This window comes from Zingiber officinale, chromosome 8B (assembly GCF_018446385.1).
Source record: "Zingiber officinale cultivar Zhangliang chromosome 8B, Zo_v1.1, whole genome shotgun sequence".
NCBI classification, from domain to species: Eukaryota; Viridiplantae; Streptophyta; class Magnoliopsida; order Zingiberales; family Zingiberaceae; genus Zingiber; species Zingiber officinale.
In genome coordinates, this window is record NC_056001.1 from 112,007,375 (window position 1) to 112,032,953 (window position 25,579).

At 45.1% G+C, this 25,579-nt stretch overlaps 1 long non-coding RNA gene across 1 annotated transcript; it reads right to left on the reverse strand.

Annotated features, from left to right (window-relative positions):
- Window positions 1-6,443: 6,443 nt before the first annotated feature.
- On the reverse strand, window positions 6,444-10,357 carry LOC122014281. Its single transcript, XR_006120629.1, has 6 exons — window positions 10,001-10,357; window positions 9,788-9,914; window positions 7,394-7,470; window positions 7,210-7,298; window positions 7,016-7,127; window positions 6,444-6,629 (listed from the first exon to the last, which is right to left on the reverse strand). It is a non-coding gene; the product is annotated as an uncharacterized LOC122014281 (long non-coding RNA).
- Between the last annotated feature and the right edge of the window lie 15,222 nt (window positions 10,358-25,579).

Consider the following 25,579-nt stretch of genomic DNA (forward strand, 5'->3'; position numbering starts at 1 on the left):
TTTGAGAGTCGTATCTTTGGGTCAAAGTAAATCAAACGGCCAGCTCAAAAATTAGTTTAGGCTACACGGCCCTTCTCTTTTTCTTACCTTTAGGGCATCTCCAATGGAGATATTTGGAGGAGATATTTCTTAAATATCCCCTCTCAAATATCCCCCGTTGTGAGGGATATTTGAAGGGTGATTGGAACTCTTGTGCCCGGTGATTTCCTTTTGTGTGGAGCCAACCAATAGGTGGGCTGCCATATTTTTTTTATTTAATTAATATTTTGCATGTTCGGTAATGTTGAAATCAAATGTTGGATAATGTTGAAATCGAACGTTGAACATTGAAATCAAACGTTTGTTTTTTTTCGAACGTTGAGCGTTGAAATTAAAATCGAACGTTAATCGCTGTTCGTTTTTTTCCGAACGTTGAGCAATGTTCGTTTTCTCCCTATATATGCATCGTTTCTTTCATCGATTTTCATCACTTCCATAGTCATTGCCTACCAAAAATTTAAAAAGAAATGGATAAAAATTCCGATCAGTATTTTAGAGATTTGTTCAACTCTCCAAATATCGACGAAAATTCTAGTGAAGAAAGTTCTCGATTTCGTCCCAAATTTCCTCAATCTTCAATCCTCAATTTCTATTTCCCATCCAACACCCACCAAATTTCTAATCTTTTCCATACCCGTCACCATATTACCATAATTTTCAAAGTTATCCAAATTCTTTGAGTGGCGACCCTCGAGCTCTGTTTTATACATATCCTCCAGAATATTGATAGAGTAGTCAATAATTCATGCAAGCTCCATCTCATGGAATTAATCCGCTTCAATCACCAGAGATTTAATTAAATGAATCGAGAAGAACTAGTGTTGATGCAACTGACAGTGATAAAGGTACAGACAGAAATACCTTATGTAGTCTCCGATTCACAATGTCCTCCATTCTCATCTGGAATAGGGGTCCGACAATATTATTCTCAATCAAACACTAGAGATGGGCAACAAATCAGATGAAGACCATAACAAACGAATAGTATGGACAGTAGCAGATGATAAGCTCCTTGCAACGACCTACACAATTATGAGTGAAAATTCAGTAGTTGGTCTGTCCAGAAGAGTGAGTCTTTTTGGAAACGAGTGGTGACATACTACAATACCAATCGAGATAAGGGAGCTAAAAACAAAACTGCGGAGAAAGCAAAATCACATTGGGCTTCGTTGAAAAAGATCGTAAATAGATATAATGGAATCTACAATAAATGACATAATGATCGACCAAGCGGATGGAGTGACAAGGATTTAATGGTGCGAGCTCATGAAGAATACAAGAGTACTTTTAAAACTACTTTCTAATATGAACATGTGTGGAGAATCGTGAAAGATAGTCCGATATATACTCCTCAATCCTTAAAATGACGGGCTACAAAGAAAGTAAGAACATCAGAATCATCAGGTGCACACACTGACTTTTCTAATCCAAACACAACTGTTGATATAGATGATAGAGAAATCTATCTCGTACAATCAGACAGAAAGTAGTAAAGAGGAAAGGTAAATAAAGAGTAGGCTTAATTGATGAATTGAATTAGGCTATATAACAATCAATGACACATTTGAAAGAGTATAATAACAATAAAAAAGTGGATCAACTCATCCAAGTACATTAACTCCTTGTAATGGACACACGAGGCATGACAGATGATCAATTTCAAAATCATCTAGTGATATGTGAACAACTGAAGAAAAAATTGAACATGTAGTTAATTTTTATGGTTTATTTTATCCGCTCCATGTTTATTTTATTAATTGTAGTTTATCGTTATGTGTTTTATTAATTTAATATGATTTGTACCTCTATATTTCAATTTCAAATTTATAAAATATTTGTATTTGTATGATATAGTAAATTTATATGTCTTCTATTTTATTTTTTTAAAAATTAAATATAAGTTAATAAAATGGTCGTGGACCGCATAAATATTTGGTTGGTGAGATATTTGATTGTGGAATTGGGGATATTGGAGAATGAATATTTGATTGGTGGAATATTTCATTGTGAGATTTGAGACATTTAAATAGTAGGATATTTAAAGAATGATGTGAAAATGGGGACCACAAATACTTGGGAGAGATATCCCTAACCTTTGGGGATGCTCTTAGATTTGCATGCATAGGATTGGGTTTTAGAAGACGTCTCAGTTTATTGGGTAGAGTTTCTCAGAGACATGGAAGCTAAGATTTTGTTTTCATCTTGACACTTTTAGCATCTTTGAATTTTGATGTGATGTCGTACGTTGGTGTTTTCTGTGGGCTTTCTAATGACGTCTCATGCTATGGTGCTATTTTAATATGTATATGATGTAGTTCTTTACTACTAGCATCATTTTATTGTATGTCTATTATGGCTTCATTCTCTTGTTATATTAATGTTCATCATGTGATTCTCTACTGTTGTAGTTCCTTCATAGTATTGAACTGATTTCATACTATTGATGTGATATTTTATTTCTAAGATGTTGATTTAACATTTTTGATCTTCTTCTATATCATTTCCAACTCGATTTCTGCCTATTGGTGTTATATCAATAAGGACATTCAGAGAGGACAATGAAGAACCAAGGTCATTTAGAGAGGCTATCGAGGGTTCAGTAAATGACCAATGGTAGAAGGCCATGTAGGAAGAAATGGAACCAATGGAAATCAACAAGGTTTGAGACCTAGTTGACTCATCCAATGATAGAAAGGCCATTGGAAACACATGGGTTCTCAAAATCAAAAGGAAGGCCTATAGATCGATCGAGAAGTATAAAACTCATTTGGTAACCAAGAGTTTTACGGGCATGACTATGAGGAGACATTTTCCGTAGTAGTCAAGTTTACATCGATTCATTTACTTTTAGCGATTGTCGCTTATTTGGATATGACGTTACACTAGAAAGACATTAAAGCTTCTTTCGTTAATGGGAATCTAGATGAGGACATTTACATGGAACAACCCCCTGAGTTTGTTCTAGTAGGTCATGAAGATAAGGTTTGTCGACTTCAAAAGTCAACATATGGCCTAAAACAATCATCTAGACAGTGATACGTAAGATTTCACGAGGAGGTGCTATCTTACGATTTGACGATGGTCGAAGAGGATCATTGTGTCCATCTAATACGATGAGATAACTCTTTTGTGATTATATCGTTGTATGTGGATGACATATTATTGGCTTGGAACACCATTGAGTATTTAATAACTATTAAAATATAGTTGTCAGCCAGTTTCGATATGAAATACATGGGTGAAGCTGAGTTTATCCTCGGAATACTGAGGGGTCGCTCGAGAAAAATGTTGGCTCTTTCACAAGAGGCCTACATTAAGAAAATTCTCGAGCGCTTTGGGATGAGTGAAAGTAATCTCATAGATACTCCAATTGCTAAAGGAGAAGGCCTATATGGAAATGTGTCCTAAAACTCAGGAAGAAATAAAGGGAATGAGTAAAGTACCTTACTATAGTGCAGTTGGAAGTCTTATGTGTGCAATGATGTGTACTCAACCGGACATATATTATTCAGGCTAATCTTAGAAGGGTTCATTGGAGAGCAGTAAAAAGAATTTTCTGATATCTTAATGAAACTGCGAACATATCCTTGTGTTACGGAGGAGGCAATTTGCGCCTTGTGGGATACTCAAATGATAATTGGGAAGGTGATCTGGACAAGCAAAAATCAACATTGGGGTTTAGCTTCTTGATTAATGGCGGGGTTATCTCATGGAGAAGTAAGAAACAAATCTATGTTGATCTATCTACAATGGAGACTGAGTTTGTGGCTTGCTCCGTAACAGTTTAAGAAAGTGTTTGGCTCCAAAGATTATTAGATGATTTAGGGATTATAGTGGATAGTGGGAGGCTAATAATGATTTATTGTGATAATCAAGTTGCTATCGCTTACACTTGAGACCCTAAGTTTCATAGTAGAATAAAACACATAGACACTAGATATCATTTTATGAGAGACATCATCGAGAAGGGTGAAGTGACCATCAAGTATATTTCGACACACAATATGATAGCTGACCCCTTCACCAAATCCATCTCTCAAGATCGCTTCATAGGACATAGAGAGTTATTAGGTTTGAGTATCTTATAAAATTTCTCAGTTTGTACTTTATTGACGACATTAATGCTTATTAATTAACTATATATATATATATGATACTCATGCATTATTCAGTCACATTTACATCTTATAATGCACTTGCTTTGATTATCCTATGTATGTTTTGTGAAATAGATATATCAGGCAGGCAAGGTCGACTCTCTCACACGAATGACCACCTCCAAGAGTGGAGATGAAATCATTTTTAGCTCTAAGAGGTTATGAGAGTAGTCCTGATAAAACTTAAGTTGTCCTGATACGTGTTCAGGATGAGATCATATGTGACATGTCCGACATGGATATACCCACATCCATGTTGTCGATAAGAAGCCAGTTTATGAGATCTTAGATATCACCTGTCATTTGTGATATTGTCTTTGAGGTACTCTCTTTGAGATTTCTTCGTAGATTTTTATATGTAGACTGAGTCTCATACACGCACAGTGTTAGAGAAATTTGACATATGTCGTTTGAGAGATGAGGGAATAACACTATGACATGTGTTTCATACCACGTGTGATAAAACAACTAGGGATAATGGGAGTTATATTACTTGCAACAAAAACATGATATTTTTGAGCCCTACTGTGTGAGACCCAATATCTTTGAGGGAGATTTCATGTGCCCTTATTACTTTTGGTTATTTCTTAAGGTCCTAATTTAGTGTTTGATACTTTAGTCTATTTACTGATTATCGGAAGATAAATTGAGGTCTGAGGGTAGGTCTAAGAAAGCAGTTGGGTTCAGACTGATAGATTCGAATTTGTGTAAAGGAAGATCAATTGACATTGCATTATTATCTTCTAATCACCGACCCGTCTTTTTTGATCATGTATGTAGGGATGAACATAATAGTGATACAAAGTTGAGCAAAGTCTGAGGATTACTTTCACTGATGAAAGTAGTTTGATGAATGTAATTAGTCTTGGATCTTGAGTACAACGAGCTTTTATATTTTGTATTAATAGTGACTACTCAAGCATCCTAACAGGTGTCTAGAAAAGTTTTTTTTGCAGGTAAACTCGCTAGTCGCACGATATCTAACCATGTATGAAAGCCCAGTGGGGTGATATGACAGATTACATGAGTTGTGATTAATAATAACGGTGACAAGCCCTTGTGTACAAGTGGGAGATGTTGGTATTGCTCACATTGGGGCATATTGACATGCCAAGGTGGATAATGGGATATTGACCCATTATCTATTACTTTCCTTCGCCATTCTCCCCATAATATGCATGAGTATATAAAGGGTCTTGGGGCATTAAGAGAGGGGTGGAAAAGTGGAGAAGGGAGATTAATGGAGGTTGTTGTAGATCGCTTGCGGAAGGAGTCAATTGTTCACAGTCGAAGATCAGCAGGTCAAGGGTTGAAATGTTGTGAAGTCGTGGTAATAGTTCGATACACGTGACTATTATTCCAACTACAAGTTGTTCATAGTTTCTAGAGTTCACAGCAATATCGATTGGGGTATATCGAGAATTCAACTCATTTCGTATATGTAATCTCTTATATGCCTTTGCTATGTCAGGAAAAACTTCAAAAGTGTTGTAATAGAGATAGTCTCTAGGTTTGGTGCATTGGTAAATAGATGCATGGATGAGTTTCTTAAGCAATGAGGGTTCGATTCCTACATAGTCCAAATAAACACTTGCGGTGGTCGAATCACTCATAGTACTGGGTTGTTCCCCATGGCCCATCCATGCTTTTCAAATTTACCTGTGGTTAGTGGAAACATTTTGTGGGAGCAGGACTAGGGGTGTAAACGAATCGAATCGAGTCGAATATTATAAAAATATTGATATTCGGATTCGAGTTCGAAATATATATATACTATTCGAATTCGATTCGAAGTTCGAAAATACTAATTACCATGACTCGAGCTCGATTCGAAATGGATTCGAATTCGAATTCGATTCGAATTATTCGAACTTCGATTCGAACTAAATCCGAACTTTAGCTCAAAATGTCTTGAATTCGAGTTATTCCAATGATTCGAAATAATCATTTACACTAAAATTATATGCAATAGAATATGAATAAATAAAATGATAACACCATTTTATATATATATATAAATAGAATAAAAATTTAATATAACACCATTTTCCATTCCAATAATTTGGAAAGAAATAAAATAAATCTAGACAAATAAAAACTAAGGACAATAAACATGGCCAATAAACAAAATGATAGTTCAATAATTTATAACAAAATAAAAGATGTTCTTATGTTTCAAAACATAGAACACTCAACATCCAAATTTAGCAGATTAAAAGTTAACATTCCATTTCAGGGTTTTGAAAAACAAACAAAAAGGGATGATAATAAGTTATACAGCCAATCTATCCCAGCTTCAATCTGCATTCTGCATCTTCATTCTACCGGTCTGCCCTTACATTCCCAGTTTAAAAAACATACAAAACTAAAGAAAATAAAAAAGTTCATGCTGGCTGCTACCCTTGCTTCAAAGTTCAATCTACCATCTTCAACCTGTCATTATAAAAACAAGTTTCGTCATTATAAAAACAAGCAAAAACTGATACTTCTACCAAAGGTTTGAAGTAGATCAAATCTGCTTAGTCTCGATGGCTGTAGATATAGCAATTTGCATAGTTTGCATATTATTATTATATGTTAAGCTGGTGTTAACTGGAGACTATATATTCCATGAAAGAATGAGCAAACAAAGCATGTAACGTTAAAAAATCTTATGCAAACTTTGCACCACTTTTGTGAGGACTACCCAGGAAACTACATAGCATACCTTTGGTAAATGTTTAAATATGTGCTTCATGTCTTCCACAAATTAGCCTCCAATAATATTCTATTTGCTTCATCAATTATAAGAAACTACATTTGAAAATTGAGACACTTACACTGACAGTTCGTACTTCTATCCCTTCCCAGTTCAGCTACCAACAATTTCAATCCAGCAAGATATACAAAAGCTTCATAAAATAAAAAGTTTGATACTTCCACCTCTTCAATCTTGCAAAACATCACAAGATAAAATATAACACATGTTAGTAAACTCAAATATAAAAGGCTAAAAATTAAACTGAACTTGTACCTTAGTGGCATGACTGATTTTTCAAATTTCAACCTAAAATGATTCATTTAATCTATGGGCAAATCAATTGTCAAAAGTTGTTTTTCAACCTACAACAATAAGAATAAAATGTATCATTTATTTTTTTAAAATAAACTTTCTGATTGGAAGCTAAAAACAGAAGCAAAATCTCTCAGTGGCATACCTTAGTCTTTTTAGTCACTCCATGTCGTTTTCGACACCAATCTCCACCACACATCAGCATTTCTACTGTTGCAGGAGCTAAAGAAGCACGATACTTATCAATAACACGACCTCCAGCACTAAAGGTTGCTTCTGAAGCTACTGTGGTAATGGGTATTGCTAATATATCTCTAGCCAAAGTTGACAACACTGGAAATTTGTATGTATTAAGCTTCCACCAACCAAGAGCATCAAATGCATCATTTGGATTATGCCTATGACACCCTTCCTCTAAATACACATCTAGCTCAGATTTTTCAGGTTGTACCATTTCAATTTCTTTTAAATAAGATGAAAACTCAGACCATCCAGAAGAAAAGGTAGCTTGCTCTCTAATATTTTGAGTTGAGCTGTTGCTAGATTGAGATTCAGAATTGGATTTCGATCCTTGAAGATTTTCAATTGCTGCATCTGCATATTCTTTATAAATTGCATACAAAAGCTTTTGGACCTCTCTAATATTACTCTCTGATTCAAATGTGTTATAAAGTTTAGGAAAAGTGAATTCAAGTAATCGCATTTTGCATCTAGGATCCAAAACTGAACCAACAGCCATTAATAAATTGCATTCGCCCCAATATTTATCAAACTTTTCCTTCATTTTTTGCACCATTTTTCTAATGAACTCTTCTTCATCACAAGATTTCTCATCCAAGATTAATTTTACTCGATAAACTTCATTTAGAAAAAGGTTGGTAGTAGGATACTCAGTTTCAGAAATAATTTTGGTTGCTTGATAAAAAACTTTCAAAACTGAAAATACTTTAAGCAATTTCTCCCAATCAGATTCTGTTGGACAATGAACGTAGTTAGGTTCCCGATCTTTAAATCTTGGAAAAACTTCTTTGAAAGCAATTGCTGTTCTCAACAGCTCATAAGTTGAATTCCACCTTGTTTTACAATCATCAACCAATTTTCTTTCTTGTAATTTCAATTGCTTCACAATTTCAGCAAATTGAATGAGTCTAGCATCTGTTCTTCTAATGAAATCCACACTCTGACGAATAACATGAATAATATCCTTAATTTCATTGAGACCATCCTGAGCTATAAGATTTAAAATATGTGCACAACACCGAACATGGAATAATTTTCCCCCACAAATCAGATTGTTATTTATTTTCAAGAAATCTTCCTTCATATATTTAATTGCAGCATCATTAGCACTCGCATTATCAACAGAAACAGTATATATTTTATTTTCAATCTCCCATGTCCTTGCACACTTAAGAAGGGTATATGAAATTTGAGGGCCACCACGAGGAGGAGGTATATTAAAAAAATTGAGAACACATTTATTCAATTTCCAAGAAGAGTCAATCCAATGACCAGTGATAACCATGTACTCTATTTTTTGATTTTTTGACTTCCACAAATCTGTTGTGAGACTGATTTTTGTTACATTTTTCAGCAAACTATGTAATTTTTTCTTCTCAGCTTCATATATTGCAAAACAACTCTTTTTTCCTGTTGTTCGTGATATACGAGTCCACTCAGGCATTCCACGTCTACAAAACATATTAAAACCTTCTTCTTCTAATAATGTAAATGAATGTTCATGCATTAAAATCCATGAGGCAGCTGCTTCTTTCATGCGTTCCATACAAAATTTTCCATCATGTAACAAAGGTGGCATAGTTGTATCAACACTTTCAAATCCTAACAATAGTTGTTGTTGTTTGAGTTTATCTTCAAGTTTCTTTTTAGACTCTAAGTGTTTAGCACAATGATCCAAGTGTCGTTTTAAATGTGTTGTAGTACCAGTCTTCATTTTTGCAAGGAATAGTTGACAATGTTTGCACTTATACTTATCACCTTTTGGATCCTCAACCTCAATCATTTCTGACCATACATGAGATCTCTTTTGTTTCTTTAACTTAGGACTTAAATTACCATCCCCAGTCGCATTATTATTCACACTATCCCCTTTATCCCTTATCTGTTCTGGGATTTCATTTGAATCTAACGAAACTTGAATAGCTGAATTTGCTGCTGGAGCAGAATCAGCCATATTCTTTGAAGATTGAAAGAGAAATTATCCTATGAAATTAACATATCTTCAAGATCAAGGAATAAATTTTCTCAAATAAATTTCATGAAAACGAACATTACTCTACTTAAATGTGCAAAACTATAAACTCGAAAAGTTATCAAAATCAATACTATTCTACTGAAAACAATATCTAATAACTTATGTTTCTTCAAGAAATAAAATGAACAAGCAGATTAAAACAACAAGAAATAATTTCTTCTAAAAGAAAAATTTTAAAAATACTAAGAATGATACAGAACTAGAGTAATTATATGCTTCAAAAAAAAAATAGAGAAAGGTTGAGAAGAGAAAAAAGAGACTTACTTTTCAGATTTCCTCTAATTAGAATGTTGAGGGCTTGAGGTAGAGAAAGAAGATCATGTGTGGTCTCCACTCTTTAGATCCCAAGTTACCGACCACTAGACTAGAAGCATGTTCACACGAGCAACTTCTATTTCATCACGAAATAAAATGAATATACAGATTAAAACAAGCAGTAAGTAAAACAGAGATTGTGAAGAGAAAAAAGGAACTCACGTCTCAGATTTTCCTTGATGAAGAACGTTGAAGCAGAAAAAGAAGCTTGCGGATGATCTCCACTCTTTAGATCTGGAGTTCTCGACCACTAGAAGCACGATCACATGACCTCGAGTCCTCAATGTGATTCTACTCTCAACTTTCTATGGTCGACTCGTCGCCTTCAACCTCTTTCCACTCGTTGATGTTTACAGCGGCGACGTCAAAGGCTCGAAGCAGGGCTATCTCCTTCCACAAATCCACTTGTTGATGTTTGCAGCTAGCCCTTCCATAGATCCACTCATTGATGTTTGCAGCTAGCCCGTCCACAGATCCACTCGTTGATGTTTGCAGCGGGCAGCGGCGGCGTCGAAGGGAAAAAAACTCGAAGCAGGGCTAGGGTTTGTAAACATTAGGGTTATTAGATTATATAGTGTTAGTAGAAAGGCACAAATGCTAATGGATGGGTAATTACTTAACCCTTTAACCCATTAACCCAATAATAGATTAGAATATAACCCAATAATGAATCAGTATCTAAAAAAATAAATATATAATAAATTAAATAAAAGCTCGCGAGCGGCTCGCGAACACTCGAACAAATTATTAAGTATTCGAATTCGGCTCGAAAACAGTATCGAACATGTTCGAGTTCGGCTCGAGCTCGATAATTTCGAATACGAATCAAATATTATTCGAACCGGCTCGAAAAGCTCGCGAGCCGGCTCGATTCGTTTGCAGCCCTAAGCAGGACGACCAAGTGAAATGAAAGATCAAAAATATATGAGCACTTCGGCTTTCTTATGTGTAGTATTAGAGATATATCATTACTATGACTCATCTAACTACACAAATTAAAGTGATGAGTTAGAAGGTGGGAGTCAGGCAATCAACTTTAGGCTCGCATTCTTTGCCGATGGATCCCAAGCGTTGCTATAAGAGGATGCAACGCCGCTACCGTCTCTCCTGATCACCACCTCCTTAAGAACAAAGCTGGAGCAAGAGCAAAAGGGCTGCAAGTTAGTGCCACAGCCACCAGGTTTGACGATGTGCATCACATCCACCGGTACGTCACTGCTTCCACTTTCAATGCACCTGGCTGCAGCAACAATGCCACTCCTTATGTGCATGTTCAGCATGCAATCGTACTTTAAAAGCTTAATTGTGGGTTTTCTTAAAAAATTGTGTCAGGTATACTTTTTGCTTTGTCTTTTCATAGGATATTTGGGAAAGTGTGTGCACGCTTAGGGATATGTGCATACACACTACAGTGGCACTATAAAAGAGGGTTCCTGTTTACAGAAGAGGTATGCTTAATATTGGTTTTCTGCATTTCTTAGCTATTGTTATTTACTGCTTGAGATTGTCGGGAAATTGATTTGAGCGTCGGAGGGTCAACGTCGGGAATTCCTTCCCGGTTCGGCATTGACGTGCCTCTTCCTTTCAAGACACATGAGGAGTCTTCTTCGAGTCAACAAATCCGCATAGAGTCTTCACTGCGTCAACACCGAAGCCACATCTCCAGCTTGTCATCCGTGTTGTTTCCGGACAGGATCATGTATAATTAGTGAGTTAATATTTTTTAGGTTTAGAATTTAATATTTAAGTTAAAAGAAATATAAATTAAAAAAAGAAAAATAATTAACATTTAGTACTCATACGTTGTAGTATTTTTGCATTTATACTATGAAAATATGGGTATTTGCAATTTTTCTAATTCTGCATTTACGCAGTCAAAGTCCAAATCATGATACATTGACCAGAGCTATGAGGATAGATTTTTTTTAAAAAAATATTATAATAAAAGAATATTTTATATATAATACCTGATGATTTATTTTTGGTAATATGGATTGAAAATTTTGTTAAACTTAAACAATGAAATTAATTTAAAATTAAAAATTGAGACCTAATAAAATGGGCCCTTAAATTAATCTAAAAATAAAAGTATTTTTTTTTAAAAATATAAATTATAAATAATATTAAAATATAAAAAATAAGGTTAACAAAAATAAAGGCCTCACTAAATGGGAGAGTCCAGATCCTCTGGTTTCCTTTTTCTTAATCCGCTCATAATTATAGTTGGATCGTACTGCAATCTCTCCCTGAGTTTTTGCACACAGGTTACAGTTTTGGGGTTATGATGGGGTAATTAGAGGTGCTAGTCAAGATGGAGAGGAAGATGGAGCTCCGGAATCGGGAGGTGGAATGGTGGTCAAAACATAGAGGAAGGGGAGGTCCGGGATGCGGTTAAAACAAAAAAGGAAGGTGAAGTTGGATCTCCTCTCCCCCGAAACCCAATAAGAATTAAACTAATGAAATTAACACTTGCTGATTAATGTAAAATTAATTATGCACATAGAGTTCTGTTGGAGAATGATTTGATGTAGAAAACAAAGATCCCGAGCCACCTTTTCCGACCATTAGTGACCTGCTAAAGTTTCTTGGGGCATCAGAGATCTAGGTTTCTAAAATATTAATTTTAGCGTAAATTATTTAATTAAATCACAGATTCATAAATTTATCCGTCTTTAAAATAAATACCCATTAATCTATGTAATATTGAAGAGAAAGATTTTTATTTAATTTTCTCAATCATGTCTGATACGGTTAGTGATGGAGGGGCCCAAGAGGAAAGGATTAGAAAAGTCCAGGCTATGTGGCGGTCAAAAGTTACGAGGAGGTGGCGGTCAATAGTCATGGCGACTTGGCATTCAAAAAGGGCAGGCTGACAGGGCAGTCAGGGCTCAGCATAGGCGGAAGCGGGTTGGGGTCGGCAGAGCTGAGCGGAGTCAGCCCGAGCTACAGACCTACGGTGAAGGGCCAGGAAGTACAAAGTGCAGGACGCAAGTCGAGGTCGGCAGAGCTGAGCAGAGGCCAAGAACTGGAGGTATAGGCTAACGAGTCAGGGTTGGCAGAGCTGAGCAGAGTCAGCCCGAGCTACAGACCTGCGGTGAAGGGCCAGGAAGTACAAAGTGATCAGAAGCAGCCCGAGCTACAGACCTGCGGTTGAGGGCCAGAAAGTACAAAGCGCAGGATGCAGGGTGAAGATCAGCGTAGCTAGGTCTAGACAGTTAGGGCTGCAGGTTTGCGAGTTGGAGGCCTGGAAGTGCGAACCACTGGCGCAGGCTGGTGCGCAGACACAATGAATCGGAGGAGCTAAGTGATAAGGGAGCGGAGAATCTCAACGGCCCGTCAGGGGTAATCATTACATACCAACAATGCGGGTGAAGGCGAAGGTTCCTGAAACGAAAAGATGCCCTCATAGCCAGTAGTAGCCTGCCAGCTGTCCCTCATTACAGGACAAAACCCAAGTGCGAAGGCGGAGGTTCCTAACAGAAAGATGCTCTCACAACAAATAGCAACGCGACAGGTGTCCTGGACTAGCGGACAAAGCCGGGCGTCTAACGTTTTCTGACAGGAGGGCAGGTTCTGGCAGGAGGACGCATAAAAGGGGAGAAATCCCTCGTACGCAGGTACGCGCACACACTCCCTCGTCACTTTTTTCCACAACTGTTTTCCTTTTCTTCTTCTCTCTGTTCTTTCTGGGGAAAAAGGACCTGACTTGAGCGTCGGAGGGCCTGATCCGGGGACTTTTTCCCTGGGTTTCGGTCTCTAACGTGAGGGGGGGATCGTCTGAGTGTGCGCAGGGTCCTGCAGTGGCATCAGCCACCCGTGGGGAGCCTGCACCGCCCGCGACTTTCCGTCAACGCCCAGTCCACCGCGACCGGCCTTCGTCCGACTCAGCCTCCGGACGGGATCAAATTTGGCGCCGTCTGTGGGAACACAAGAACCTGTTCCGGAGCGTGAAGATGGAGGACTCCGGTCGAAGCTCTAGCCGGAGGATCAACGTGACTATGACTGCGGGGGAATACGAGCTTTTCAAGGAGGTTAGGAAGCAAGCTGCCTCCGAAAGACAAGGCACAGTTTCACGACCCCGCCTAGCCCCTGAGGCGTCCAAAGAACTAGCTCCCGCTTTCGACATGAGCTCAAAGAGGAAGCGGCCGGAAGAACTTCCACGTGCCTCATTCCGAGAGCCTCGCCGCGATTATCATCGGGCAGGACCTCGCGGGCGTAGTCCAAAGAAGGAGGAGCCGCCAGCCTCAGTTGCGGAAATCTCTCTGCACCCGCCTCGGGATTCAGGAAAGGGGAAGGCCGTGATCCTGGCTGAAGAGCTGCCCGAAGATCCTGACGATAAGGTACCTTTCTCTGCCCAGATCTTGAAAGAAAGCCTGCCGCGAGGTTACCGAGCCCCAAACATTGGAGAATATGATGGGAGCAAGGACCCAGAAGAGCACTTGAGAAAATTCAAGAACGCAGCTATATTGTATCAATATAGCGATGCCGTCAAATGCCGAGTCTTCCTGCACACTCTGTCTGGATCGGCGCAAAAGTGGTTCGATGGATTGCCCCCAGAATCCATCAGCCGCTTCAGGGACTTCAAAACGGCCTTCCTGCGCCGTTTCGCCAGTAGTCGTAAGTACCAGAAAACCGACCACTGTCTTTTTGCTCTCAAGCAGGAGTCAACGGTGCCCCTGCGAAGCTACATTAATCGATTCAGTCAAGTGGCCAACGACGTCCCCTCTGCTACCTCTGAGATACTGATGAGCGCCTTCTCCCACGGATTGCGAGAAGGGGAATTCTTCAGGGATCTCATCAAAACCTCGCCCGGAGTTTTGACGATATGGTAGAGAAAGCTTCGTGCTACATCAAAGTGGAAGAAGCGCAGGCCGCCAGGAGGAAAGCCGAGAAGACGGTGGCACCGGGCAACCGACCTGAAAGGAGAGCACCACAGCCCGCCCAGCCCTTCCAGCGCATTCAACCCAGGCCTGCCCCGCAGCCCGTTCAGGGAGCCAGGCCAGCTCCGCGAGTCGCCGCTATACAAGCGCCCAGGCCTGGACCAAGGGGAGCACCATATTGCACATATCATCGGTCCAGGACGCACGATCTCAGCAACTGCTTCCAATTCGCCCGGGATTCCAGGCGAGCTGCAGAGCAAGGCTTGCCTCCCCCGGCGCTGGCGCCTCAAATACAGAGAATGGAGGAAGAACGGGCTGCAGCTGGACGTGCTCGGCAGGCCCGGCCCGACCTAGCCGGCCCATCTAGCCAAGCTGGCCCCTGCGAAGACCGAAGAGAAGCCGGAGAATTGGATAATCGGGGCAACGTGGCTGTGCGAGAGATCGGTATGATCTCAGGAGGGCCCACTGACGGGGACTCAGGCCGGGCTCGTAAAGCACACAACCGACGACTATATGTGGGGGCCGTAGGATGCAGCTACGAGCAGGCATCTGGTCCTGTCCTCAGCTTCGGGCCCCAAGACTTGGAGGGTTTAGAGCTGCCCCACGATGACTCCCTCTTAATCAGGGCCGTTATTGCTAATAGCCGAGTGGCTCGGGTCTTTGTGGATACCGGGAGCTCGGTCAATATTTTATTCAGGGCTGCGTTTGAGGAGATGCAGATCGACGCCGCTGAGCTCCAGCCTGTAACCACTTCCTTGTACGGATTCACAGGTAATGAAATCAAACCCATGGGGCAGATCAAGCTGGCCATTTCCATGGGCACTGAGCCATTGGTGCGCACGCGGAGGAGCACTTTCATTGTGGTGGATTCGCCTTCCTCCTACAACGTCATCCTGGGAAGGCCAGCCCTGCATGAGTTCCGGGCTGCCGTTTTCACCTTTCACCAGAAGATCAAGTTCCCGGTCGGCGAGCAGGTCGGGGAGGTCAAAGGGGAGCAGAAAGTGTCTCGTAGCTGCTACATAGACATGGTCCGAGTAGAGGCGCGCAAAAACCGGAGGACGCAAGATGGGGAAGTACACGCTATCCAAGAGGAACCGCTACATATTACTGAAGAACCGATCTCTTGGGAGGAGGTCCAGCTACACCCCGACAGATCAGAGAGCATCACTCGCATCGCCAGTGACTTACCTCCGGAGCTTAAAGCGGCGCTGATACAGTGTCTGAGCCGCAACCGAGACGTCTTTGCTTGGTCGCCAGAGGAGTTGCCCGGGGTCAGACCAGAAGTAGCCGAACACAAATTGCATATTATACCCGACGTTAAGCCAGTCAAGCAGAAGAAGAGAAACTTCCCCGCCGAGCAGAATAAAATTATCCGAGCTGAAGTAGAGCAGCTCCTGAAGGCTGGACACATCCGGGAGGTGCAATTCCCGTCTTGGCTCTTTAACGTCGTGTTGGTAAAGAAGCCAAACAACAAGTGGAGGGTGTGCATAGACTTTCGCGACCTCAACAAAGCCACTCCCAAAGATTGTTATCCTCTCCCGCGTATCGATCAGGTGGTGGACTCAACGGCTGGATGTGAAAGGATATGCATGATGGACGCTTATCAAGGATATCATCAAATACCCTTAGCTCGGGAAGACCAGGAGAAGGTCAGCTTCATAACGGCTGACGGTACTTTCTGCTATACCGTCATGCCATTCGGACTCAGGAACGCTGGAGCTACCTACCAAAGGATGATGGACAAAATCTTTCGGGCTCAGATCGGGCGGAACGTAGAGGTTTATGTTGATGACATCCTGATCAAGTCCCCCCTGGCGTCCAATCTGATAAAAGATGTGGAAGAAACCTGCGGGACTTTGAGGCAATATGAGGTGAAGCTGAATCCCTTGAAATGTCTGTTCGGGGCCAAAGGAGGGAAGTTTCTGGGCTATCTGGTGACCGAACGAGGGATAGAGGCCAACCCTGAGAAGGTGCAAGCGCTTCGGAACATGCAGAGCCCTCAGAATCTGAAGGAGACGCAGAAGCTGGTCGGCAGGATAACAGCCCTGTCCCGATTTATCTCCAGATCTGCAGATAGAGCGGCACCCTTCTTCAAAGTGCTCAGAAAAGCGGCCAAGTTTCAGTGGACGGAAGAATGCACACAGGCCTTTGAAGAGCTGAAGCAGTACCTGGAGTCTTTGCCATCACTGTTCAAGCCTGTTGCAGGAGAGCCCCTTTGGGTCTATTTGTCAGCCACCCCCGAGGCCGTGGGGGCCGTGCTAGTTAAGGAGCAGGATAATGTACAACGGCCGGTGTATTTTTTCAGTCATTTATTGAAGGGGGCCGAGTCTCGGTATACGGCCCTGGAAAAGTTGGTCTATGGACTTGTCCTCATGGCTCGGCGTCTCCGACCGTATTTCTTAGCGCACCCCATTACAGTCTTGACGAACAGTACAATGGGCCGAGCTCTCACCAAGGTAGAAGTGGCGGGTCGGCTTATCAAGTGGGCAACTGAGCTAGGGGAGTATGACATACAATATCAGCCTCGGACCGCATTCAAGGCACAGGCTCTGGCAGATTTCCTGATAGAAGTATACCCAGTGGACTCAGAAGAGGTCTGGAAAATCTACGTGGACGGGTCGGCTACCCATCGGAGGAGTGGCGTAGGGGCACTGCTCATATCCCCACAGGGAGATATCATGCAGTTGGTCGTGCGGTTGAATTTCAGAGCCACCAACAATGAGGCAGAATATGAAGCTCTGCTAACAGGCCTGCAAGCAGCTCGACATGTGGGGGCGAGCCGAGTCATCATATATTCCGATTCCCAGCTGGTAACGCAGCAGGCAACCGGGCAATTTGGGGTGAATAGCGAGAGGATGCAAGTTTATAAGGAGGCTTATGAAAAGATGAAGGGAGAATTCAAGGAGGTCACAGTCACGAAGATTCCTAGAGCTGAAAACGAAAGAGCGGATGAGTTGGCTAAAATGGCTAGTTCCCTGAGTACATGGACGCTCGACCGATCTATAGCGCAGACCTTCCTGGTAGCCCAGATAGATTTACAGAATAACGCGGGAGAAGTAATTGATTGGAGAGCGCCCATAATGAGCTTTCTTCAGCAAGGAGCCATACCCACCAGCCCTGAGGAAGCGCGTATGATCAGGAGGCAAGCCCACTCTTATGCAATGATTAGGGATCAGCTGTACAAAAAGTCTTTCTCCAGACCTCTACTCAAGTGCCTGAATATGGAGGAAGCGGACCAGGCCTTGTGAGAGATACATTCGGGGTGCTGTGGTAATCACGCTGGCTCGGAAGGTATTGCTGGCTGGTTATTTCTGGCCTACCTTGCAGAAGGACGCACAGAAGTTGGTGAATACTTGTCTATCATGCCAGAAGTACCAGAACCTGACGCACAGACCTACAGAGCTGCTGAGAACTTCTACAGTATCCTGCCCTTTCGACCAATGGGGTATGGATATCGTGGGACCTTTCCCGATGGCTACCGGGCAGAGGCGCTTCTTGTTGGTAGCAGTAGACTACTTCTCTAAGTGGGTAGAAGCAGAAGCTTTAGCCAGAATCACTGAAGATGCGGTGATCCAGTTCCTATGGAAAAATATCTTTTGCAGATTTGGCTTACCCCATAAGTTAGTGTCGGATAATGGCCGACAATTTCAGGGACACAGGATACAGAATTGGTGCAAGGGGTTCGGCATAACTCAGGCCTTCACCTCAGTGGCTCATCCTCAAAGTAATGGTCAGACCGAGGTGGTCAATCGGGAGATAGTACGCGGGCTTAAAGTCAAGCTGGATCACATGGGAGGCAACTGGGTAGATGAGCTCCCAGGCATTTTGTGGGCCTACCGTACGACGCCCCGAGAGAGCACAGGTCTGACACCATTCCATCTGGTCTACGGTAATGAAGCGGTGGTTCCTCTGGAAGTCGGGATACCGTCTGTGAGAAGGATGATGTACGACGAAGAGAACACCGAGATTCGTGAACTGGATTTCATCAGCGAAATTCGTGAGCAAACAGCTGCCAGGTTGGAGGCCTACGGACAGAGGATGAGACAGAACTATAATAGGAAGGTGATCCCTCGGTTCTTCGGAGAAGGTGATCTGGTCTGGAAGCAGATAAAGCCCTTAGGGGAAGTGACGAAGTTGGCTCCTCAGTGGGATGGACCGTACAAGGTTATCAAGAGATTGGCATCAGGAGTCTATTATTTACAAGACGCTCAAGGAAGGAAGTTGGATCGACCTTGGAGTGCTAATTACCTGCGGCCCTATCGAGTTTGAAGGGGCAGGCTTCGTGGACGTAGACTGGATCAAACGAGGGGCGTAGAAGCAGTAAGATATTCAAGTGAAAACCCGAAAAGACATATGTACATGTAACGATTTCCCAGTTTAAGTGGCTAGTACAGATCATTTGAAAGGAGCAAAAATCTCATCCGGAAGGCCTTGAATGATTAGGTTGTGATTCAAGAAATCTGCCGCGGGGATGGAGCTCAAGAAGCCCTGCGTGTTCAGTTGCCTGATAACTCCCGCCGCCGTGTATGGCACGGCCATGGCAAAGCGTGCCCCAGCCTGGGATAGAAATTCAGGAGAAGGCAGATACGACGTTCGACTTCGCAGGCAACGAGCTTCTTCTCCCTCTTGATAGGCTGACAAGGCGGTAGACACTCCCGCCAGAGTCGTCCGAGACTGGGACAGTTCCCCCCTTAGGGCCTGCAGCTCTGCTTCCTGGGCTGCCAACGTAACTGCCTGAGCCTCCAGCTTATTGTCTTTCTCCCGTAGCAGGGTATCTCTGGACTGAATCTCCCCGACCTGGTGGGCTAGCTGTTGCTGATATCCCGCCTCTTGTGCAGCTCTTTCTTCACACATAGCTCGGAGCTCATCTCTGACCTGCGTCAGAGACCTTTTTTGCCGCTCAGTCTGGCTGGTTAGAGCTCGAATCTCAGCTCGCAAGGCGTGGCTGGCTTGATCAGGATCATTCAGTTGTAGCTCTAGTTCAGAAACTTTGTCCCGGAGGTCTTTGCTTTCATGATGGAGGGTGTGGAAGGATTGGTTCAACACCAGGGACTCTGCGTGAGTCTGGACCACGAATAACAACCCTCAGTTAAAACAAGCTCGCATTCAGGAAAAGGAACAAGGTACTTACTTTAGCCCAAGACTTCGAGAACCTATCCATTTGAGCTAAGGGCGACAAGCTACCCATTTGATTCATGCTCTCTGCCCACAAGCTGCCAAGGCAGCCTTTCATCGCCAAGACGCTAGTAGAGACATCATGTCGTCGAGCCTGAGTTGCTTCAGAGGGGATAGTGGTCCTATAACAATGGCGGGCAGGTTGAGAAGGGCCGGTGGGTTGAGAAGGGCCTGCGTCCGAGCCGGGAGGAGCAGGAGGCGACTCGGGAGTGGGCTCGCCTGATGCCGGGCTACGTCGCTCACCGGGGCTGTCCTTCTCCTGAGGAATGGGGGTGGAACGAGATGCAGAGGGTCTTCCCCTGTAGGGGTTGGGGGAGGCTGCCATGGAAATAACGCAACAATAACAAGAGGAAATGATGTTAGAACCAGCCATGATGACGGCAGGGAACGCCGCAGTGATAAGGGAACAGCATCGAGTCTGCGAGAAGTCAGACCTGGTCTTCGGCGCCGTCTTTGAAGTTGGGGCTGATCATCAGAGCCAGAGTCGTCAGAACGCGGTATGCCCTGAGAGGGGGCCGTGGCATTGCCACCCGCAACGTCTTGACCAGACAAGTTTCGACCCGCGCGATGAAGAGTCGCGCGACCCCTTCGGGAGGCCCGGGGAGCTCCTCGGAAGACCCGCCTAGCTCGATAGCTAGCCCGAGCGTGACCCTGATTCCCGCTCGGGGCGACCTGTGGAGAAGGAATTTCGTGCGCAGTGGGGGCGGAAACGGGTTGGACTGCTACCCCAGGCGAAACGGGGCCGGGATAAGGGAGTAGCCTCCTCTCCAAGATTACTCGGCCACGCCGCATTATCTCCAGATCGTCTAGGGGCAGGGGCAGAACCTCGGAGGCACGATACAGGGCCTCCGCTGTAGGCGTCGACACGGAAGGTTATCTTTGCAGATAAAACAAGCATAAACAGGAGAGAAGAGCCAAACGCGGATTTACCCAATGAGCGCGGCGCCCCAGAGAAGGAGGGATTCAGACGGAAAAAAGAAAGCATGTCTTCAGATAACAGTCTCGTCAGATCCAGGCGCCAAAGCTCCATTCTTGTCGCCGCTGCAGCATAGGAGAGGTCCATATGATATTCTTCCAACGCCGGGGGCGGAGGAAGTTCGGGTCGCCAACACATAGGCCAGCCTGTCTCTTCAGGAAACCGGAGAAAGAAGAATTTTTTCCTCCAGTTGGCGTGAGGAGGAGAAAGACGGGAGAAAAAGGCAGTTTGACTGCGAGCTTGAAATTCCAAAAGACCATCGGCACGCCGAGCGAGGGCAAAGAAGCAATGAAAGAGGGGAGCAGACCAGGAAACTTCGCAAACCTCACAGAGTATCACGAAGCCACATAAAATCTTTATGGAGTCGGGAGTTAACTGACCTAAGGGGATGTTGAAGTAGCGGCACACTCCAGATAGGAAAGGATGTGGAGGTAGACGAAGGCCAGAGACAAATTGCTCGGTGAAGATAGTACACGAACCCGGCGGAGGATCGAAGTAAAGGTTTGCGACAGTGGGGTGATGGGGCGGAAGCTTGCCGGGATTTCATAAGTGTACCGTAGGTCATCCCAATCTAACTCGGCGAAGTTTGAAACGCCTGGGAAATGCTCCGCCAACAGAGAGGCCCAGGAAGAAGAGGCCATGGAGGAAGATAATACCTTAGAGGGTGGAGAGGACAATCGCAAAGGAACGCCGAAGGAGAAGGGACAGATTACAGCAAGGTCTCGGAGGAAATTAGTCGGCGGCGGCGACGTTTGAGTGCTCTACTGTGAGGGTGAAAGAAAGAGTCAGACGATACTTATAGGTATGGTGGGTGCAGGACATTTTCGTAAGTCAGCAACGGACGGTAGATACAGGGTTTGAAGCAGACGAGGAACGCTCTGTGATGAGCTTCGAGAAGATAAACAAGGGGCATTAAGGGAACGACAAGGGCTCGATATACGAAGCGCCTCCCTAGGAAGTTGTTCCAAACTGGACAGAAGAGTATGGAGGGTTCACCAGAAGGCGGATAAGTCAAAACCAGCGAGCTGCAAGGACACGCGAGGTAGCCTTTAGCCCGGGCCAGCTCAGTAGAAGGGCAGCGATGGGGGGAGAGGCTACGTAGCGAAGGAAAATAGACAAGGGAAATCTGATCATCAGAGCTCGGCCGAAATCAACGAACGACTGGCCACAGAAAACAAGCTATGAGCACGCGAAGGGGACGCGGCACAGTTGTAGGATCGCAGGGGAAATCGGAGATAAGCAGACCGAGGTCAGTACAATTACACAAATACCATCAAAGAAGAGCCGGTAGCCACGCGTCAAAAGGCAAGCGGCATAACATAGTTTTAGTTACACTACATTCGGAGAAGAAGGAGACGAGTTATCAGGAGCCGACCGAGGAGAAGCCGGGTCGGTTGGTTCAGCAGAAGGAAGGGCAAGGGCTTCAGAAGCTTTGGGGAGGGCGGCAGGAAGACCCTGGGGAGACACCTCTACGGGGGCTGGAGCGGTAGCAGGAGGAGGAGGAGCAGCCTGGAAGAAGAGCCCGTCATCCGCCTCAAAGGAGGGGAAGGTGTCCTGCGGCAATTCCCGGGCCAGGCGAGCAGTATCCAAGAAAGTGGCGGGGGGCGCTGCGCGCAAATAACCTTGCTCGAAAGCTTGTCTCACCCCGCCAGCAGCCCCGTAACTCAGCAGCAGGACCATCCAGCGCCCCAGTTTCTGCAGGAAAAAGGAAGAACGAACATAGGCCAAGCGGTAGGCCTTCAGCCGCCCGAGCTCTCCCGCCAGGTACTCTGCCAGGGCGTCCTTGTCCTGGGTAGCCTCCGCGCGAGCTGCAGCCAGGTCACTCTGACCCTGAGACACTGCCTCCTGGGCCCGCGAAAGCTCCGCCTGCAAAGATTGAAGCTGGGCCTGGCAAGCTTCCCACTGAGCTCGCAGGGTGGTTTCCCGACCCACAGCAGCACTGGACACTGTTTGGGCTTCAGCCAGCCCCATCTGTAAGAGCTCCCGACCTTGCTTCAGCAGAGCCAATTCCCTGGACTGGGCAAGCAACTCTGCCTCTCGATTTTTCAGTTCAGAGGTCGCCGCCTGACGGCGTTTCACTTCAGAGGCCAGAGAGGACTCACTCACCTTTAAGGGCGCCTCCAATGCCCGCAGTTTGTTGATTGCGGCGTCAGAAAGGGCTCGGGCGGAGGCCGCTGATTCCCTAGCGGCATGCAGACAGGAGTCCAGGCCTTCCTGAGGGGGGGGGGGGGGGCCCAGAAGGGGCGGGGAAAGATGAGGGGGGTTCCAGTTCCCGGAGACGGGCCTTGAGTGCCACATTCTCCCGTTCTAGCTCGGCTGCTCGTTGGACTACGCTCAGACTCGCCGAGCAGGTCTGCAAATGCCCATAGGAGGGGGAAAGGAGGTTATGGAAACACACGCACGCCCGGACAAAGGAAAGAGGGGAAGAAGGGACTCACCGCGACCAGAGAACAAGCAACCTGATCGAGCTCTCCCAGAGGGTATTCGCTTTCCCAGAATTGCCGATGAGCCGATTGCCAGGAGTTAGCCAAGGCCCCGTGGAAGTCGACCCTGCCAAAAAAAGGGGATGAGGGGGCAGCTGGCACGTTCGCCGGGTCAGTCGCCGAAGGAAGCCTCCAGAGGGCCCTGAAGGCCCAGTCCGGGGAGTGCTGTTCAGAAATAGGCACGGCCGGGCTCGTTGGCATCAGAGGGGAGGAGGCTGGAGGAGTCAACGAACTCGGGGGTTGGCCACCAGAAGGTGAAGGCGGGGCAGGTAGCACGCTCGGGGGTGGCGCCGTAGTAAGTCGGTCTGATGGCGGGCTTACCACCTCTAGGTCATAGGCCTGTTCCTGGCTCGAGCTTGGCTCCTGAGCCGAGCTCGTGCCCGAAGACTTGGAAGGGGAAGAAAGAACCACCACGCGTTGGCACTGTGAAGGTGGAGGAGAAGTGGCGGTAACCGGGGCCGTCCGTTTGCTATTCCGCGTCACACGTAGCCGCAGAGTAGGACGGGGAGGAGGAGCCTGTCTAGTGGGCGAGGAAGCAGTCGCCGGTTGATCGGAGGTGTGGGACAATGCTGGGTCTGCAGCGCTGGGGGAAGGTAGCACTGAGAGCGGCGGGACAATCACAACATCAGAGGTCGGGGGTGCTGGAAGTTGAGGACCGAGGGCAGCAGCTGGATCAGAAGGTAGGCCTGGTGTCAGCTCCTGACGCAGGGCTTCAAGGACAGCAACTGCGGGCGTCTCTTGGCAGGCGAAGGAACGGAGGATAGCGGCCGCTACAAGAATAAAAAAGAAAAAACACCTCAGTTAGCGAAGAGCGGCGTGCAAGAAGAGACAACTTACCAAAGGGAGCGCCGATTTCTACAGGGACGGGACTAAGACCGAAGGTGTATAAGATGCCTTCCAGCATCAACACAGACAAGCGAACCAGAACACCGGTCAACTTGTCCGCAGTTGTAAAGCAGGCAGATTCATGAACATGTGGGGGAAAAGCCGGGAGGGGACGCCACTGAGAAGGCCCGGCTAAGGGGGAAGGCGGTTTAAGAAAGAAAAAGCGGGACCTCCAGCCCTTATTGGAAGAAGGTAGGCCGTCAAAGAACTTAAAGCCTGGCTTGGCCTGAACATTGAATATCCCCGCCTCGGCTCGCCGGCAAGAATAGAAGTGCTGGAATAGGTGAGGCGTCAAGGGAATCCGATAGATACGGCATAAGATGACGGTTCCACAGATAGCTCGAAATACATTGGGAGCAAATTGGGAGACGCCGATGCCACAATACTGGCACAAGTCTGAAATAAAGGGATGCAAAGGAAAGCGAAGACCGCCCATAATCTGATCTTTAAAGACAGTGATACAGCCTTCAGGAGGGGACGAAGGATGTTCATTAGGTGATGGGAGTCGAAGCTCATAGGAGGAATCCAATCGCAGAAGGGATTGCACTACCGACAGGTCATGGGGGTCTAAATCCGAAAGATAGCATGAATACCAGGGGAGGTCCTTACCATCCATCGTCGCGGGGAAGAAGCAAGCAAGAAGGGTTGAGGCGAGAAGGATCACAGGCCAGGAACGATCAGAAGGGTAGAGGCGCCGCGAGCTCAGGCCGGAAGATGGCAAGTTGCACTAACAAGGACGAGCACGGAGGAGGAGAGGGGGAGAACGAAGCGTTGGAAAGGAAGCGGCAGATGACCTTTAGGGTTTATAAAGCCCATTCAGGCCTAGGAAGCATCGAGAATCGGGCCGAGTATCTTTTTGGGTAACCCGCCCCGCGCCGTCTAAAGAGAAGTAAGCACGGAGGCGTACGAAAAAGGTATGGAAACTGACGTCAGTAAGCATAGACCATAAGTGCAACGGACAGGTGTCAGCATAAAAATAAACCTATTCAAGATGAGCGTGGCGGGGTAATCATGACAGGGTGTGGTGCTAAAAAAGAGGCATCCCTCGGTAGCGTCAAGCGGGATATTTTACAGAGCTGCAAAAGCCAGGTAATCCAGTAGAGGTCGCGCAGAGAACAGGGCTGATTAGCGAAAGTTAGGAAGGCACGGGTTGGCAATCAGGAGAGCTGCTTACTCGAAGTAGCTAGGCAAGCATCTCGGTGGAGATAGCCCTTGGGACGGTTCGTTAACCACACCAGCATGCAAAGGCACGCGAAGCTCCCACAAGCTAGAAGAGCGTCGCGTACCCAGGGCCGAATAAGGTTCATGTTCCCTCTCTCCCGCTCACGTCTTATACTATGCA